The sequence below is a fragment of the Tursiops truncatus genome, chromosome 11 (assembly GCF_011762595.2).
Source record: "Tursiops truncatus isolate mTurTru1 chromosome 11, mTurTru1.mat.Y, whole genome shotgun sequence".
Classification (NCBI taxonomy): Eukaryota; Metazoa; Chordata; class Mammalia; order Artiodactyla; family Delphinidae; genus Tursiops; species Tursiops truncatus.
In genome coordinates this window covers 72,544,699-72,548,713 of record NC_047044.1, presented here as the reverse complement: position 1 = coordinate 72,548,713, position 4,015 = coordinate 72,544,699, and the positions used below count along the sequence as shown (strand labels likewise).

Here is a 4,015-nt window from a genome sequence, read left to right as displayed (position 1 = left end):
CTTTTCCCTGAGCCATTTCTTCTTGTCAAGGTCCCTGTCGCAGGTTGTGTTCCCCGAAGATGACGTTGAGAGCAAGGATTGGAGTGCAGGTGGTTGATGTGAGACGTGCAGAGAACAGATACAGCTGCCATAGGGTCCCGCAATTCCACTCCTGGGCATAGATCTGGAGAAAACTCTAATTCAAAAATATACATACACCCCTGGGATTTCCCTGGTGGTCTAGTGGTTAAGACTCTGTGCTTCTGGTGCAGGGAGCATGGGTTCCATCTCTGGCCAGGGAACTAAGATCCCACATGCTGTGTGACAAAAAAATAAAGAGAGAAGGAAAGAAAAAGAAAGAAAGAAAGAAGAAAGAAAGAAAAGATACATGCACCCCAATGTTCATTGCATCACTATTTATAATAAGCAAGATGTGGAAGCTACCTAAATGTCCACTGATGGATGAATGGATAAAGAAGATGTGGTACGTATATACAATGGAATATCTTCAGCCATAAAAAGAATGAAATAATGCTATTTGCAGCAACGTCGTGGATGGACCTAGAGATTATCATACTAAGTGAAGTAAGTCAGAAGAGAAAGACACATATATGATCTCTCTTATATGTGAAATCTAAAATACGACACAAATGAACTTGTCTACGAAACAAAAACAGACTCACAGACATAGAGAACAGACTTGTGGTTGCCAAGGGGGAGAAAGAGGGAGGAAGGGTTGGATTGGGAGTTTGGGGTTAGCAGACACAAACTATTAAATATAGGATGGATAAGCTACAAGGTCCTACTGTCTAGCACAGGGAACTATATTCAATATCCTGTGATAAGCCATAATGGAAAAGAAAAAGAGTTTTATTTATAGGTTCCATCCCTAACTGAGCTGGCCCATCCCCTCCCATGGTTCTAAGTGCAGCCCGAGGCTGCAGACTTCCCACCGTGGTCTTCAGCTCCAGAGCAAGCCACCTGCAAACCAGCCGCATCTTCCCAGGGGCTGGCAACTCTCCTTTGCTACTGATTCCAAGACACATCCAGATAGCACAAATGTGACCATGAAAACAAACTCAGGCATGTTCAAATCAGGGAAATAACATTCTTATCTCTGTTTAGTAGTTGCTTAATTTTAGAATAGCTTAGAGTTACAAAGAAGTTGCAAAGATCTGTACAGAGTGTACAGAGTGCTGTGGACCCCCGACCCAGTAACCCTATTTCCAACACGTTAGTACGACATGCTTATCCAACTAAGGAACCGAGATGGATAGGTTATTATTAACTAAAGTCCACACTTTACTAGAATTTCCCTAGCTTTCCCCTAACATCCTTTTTCTGTCCCAGTCTCCTCTGGGCTGTGACATTTCTCAGACATCCCTGGGTTTTGATACCTTGAAAGTTTTGAGGAGGACTGGTCAGGTATTTTGTCCCTCAATTTGTTTGTCTGTTGGTTTTCTGATGTTTTTCTTATGGTTGGGCTGGAGTTATGGGGTTTGGGGCGGAAGATCCAGACACAGATAAAAATGTCATTCTCCTCAGGTCACATCATCAAGGATACACACCATCAAGGATACACACATCAAGGATACACACCATCAACGGGACTTGTGACAAACAATTTTACCCTTGATCACCTGACCAGTATCGTCTTTTTTTTTTTTTTTTTTTTGCTGCGTTGGGTCTTCATTGCTGCACACGGGCTTTCTCTAGTTGCGGCGAGCAGGGGCTCCTCTTTGTTGCGGGCACGTGCTTCTCATTACAGTGGCTTCTTTTGTTTCGGAGCATGGGCTCTAGCTGTGCGGGCTTCTGTAGTTGTGGCATGGGGGCTCAGTAGTTGTGGCTCCCAGGATCTAGAGCGCAGGCTCAATAGTTGTGGCCCACGGGCTTAGTTGATCTGCGGCACATGGGATCTTCCTGGACCAAGGCTCGGACCTGTGTCCCCTGCATCGGCAGGTGGATCCTTTTTTTTTTCTTCCTTTTGGAACCAAAACTTTAATCTCAAGGAGTCTCACAAAACATATTACAAATGACAGCATGAAAAAAAAAATTGCACAGTAACTCAAAGTTCAGCTCTACAATATACTCTTCATCTGGCAAGACATCGGTATCTTGATAATCTCAACTTCCAAAAAACACTACAAAGAGCTATGTATTCATGTACAGCAATCACAGAGGGGACTTATGACCTAACTCAAAGGGAAACTAACTTCCTTGAAACTTCTTAGATTCTAAACTCACTGGACAACCTCTTGTCCAGTGTGAAGACTAGTGGAATTCTTAACCCTCTAATCTAGGGTAAGTGTGCGGCTTTCATTTCTACCTGCTGGCTTGTGTTCACAGCACCTTTTAAAGACTGTTTGCTTAACTACAGCTGCATACCATATCCCAGCTACAGAAAGTCTTTTCAATGTTTGCCAGTGTTGTTTCCATAATAATAAACATCACACTTTAGGTGGGCAGGAGTTAGAGTTTTATTATCAGTCTAGGCAAGACCAAAAATTCAAAGCAAATTCAATTTTGCTTAAGAGAACATTGTAAAGAAACAATTCTTCATATTACATGCCTCATATGACCCATTTCAAACCATAGAGAATGACACCTTTATGTGTCACTGTCCCAAGAGACAAACAAATGTGAACAGCTAAAACATTTAAAAAGTGCATCAAGCTTCGGAAGTCTCAAACGAAACTTGAATTTTCTGTACATACTCCTGTCAAATGAAGTTATTTCCTGTGCACCACTCCTCTTGCAAAGTGGTCTGCTATTTCCTTTCATTTGACCTGGATCGGCTAGGAGACCTAGAGAAAGATCGGGACGGCTTGCGATTTCTCTCCTGGGACAGTGATCTCTCTCTTCTCCTATATCTACTAAAGGGACCTGCTCCGGCTGCGAGAGAAGCTTCTCCGTCTTGGAGATGTGTGGTGAGGGGGAGGATTCCTCCTCCGATAATCATCTCGAGGGCGACGACCCCAAGAAGGAGGCGGCCATGATTTCGACTTCTCCTTTCCCCATTCGACAGGTTCACTCTACTTGGCAGCCACAGAGTGTTCTCCCGTCTAGTTCTCAGACAGCATCCGCTGCATCTCGGGGATCTTCATTTTCAACAAGAGCGAAGCCGGGAGGGTTTTTAGCAACCCACACACTTCGGAGTGGTCCATAATATCCTAAAGCTCGTTCGAATTCAGTCTTGTTACCACTGTTTCCAAGATTCCTTACATAAACGTTACAGTCCAACGGACAGGAATCCCGATGCAAGACCCTCCTGGCTCCTGGGTTTCATGGGCCACAGGGTGATCCCGGGCCTCTAGAATCTCGCAGCTGAATCGACTCGCACAAGCTGTCCTGTGGGGATGCTTTTCCCCCTGTGTGTCCAGCCCGGGGCCCTGCTGTCTAGGCCCGACCTCCAGGGTGACAGGGTGAACCCCAGGTCCCTGGAGCAAACACTCAGAGCCCTGGTGACCAGACTCAGGGGGCTGGGGCGGCAGCTGGACATGTGTGGCCACCCTGGTGGTGTTTGGCCCCATCTGCAGTTCCAGTTCCAGCTGAGAAAGAGCCTCGCTGTGTTATTTTCTCCTGGTTGTGTAAGGATCCCCGGTGTCATTTGACAGAAATGTAGATGGTGTGTTCTTTCTCTCTTTTCTCCCTGCTTCCTCTCGTCCCTCGCCCCCTCCCTCTCCCCCCTCCCCGTCCCTCTCCCCGTCCCTCTCCCAACTCCCTCTCCACCTCCGTCTCCCCCTCGCTCTCCCACATCCCTCTCCCTCTCCCCACCCCCTCCCTCTACCTCCTCCCTCTCCCCCGTCTCTCTCCTGCCTCCCCCCTCCCTCTTCCCGCCTCCCCCGTCCCTCTTCCCTGTCCCTCTCTCCCTTCCTCTCTCCCTGTCCCTGTTTCCCTGTTCCGCACGCCCTCCCTCTACCTCTTTCCCTCTCCCTGTCCCTCCACCTCCTTCCCTCTCTGGAGAGGGAAGGAGGTGGAGGGACAGGGAGAGAGAGCAGGAGGCGGGGGAGAGGGAGAGAGAGGGGGGAGGGGGGAG

General features: G+C 47.5%; 1 pseudogene; it reads right to left on the bottom strand.

The window, feature by feature from the left end:
* Positions 1 to 2,438: 2,438 nt before the first annotated feature.
* On the bottom strand, positions 2,439 to 3,261 carry LOC117314323 (serine/arginine-rich splicing factor 3 pseudogene; annotated as a pseudogene).
* Between the last annotated feature and the right edge of the window lie 754 nt (positions 3,262 to 4,015).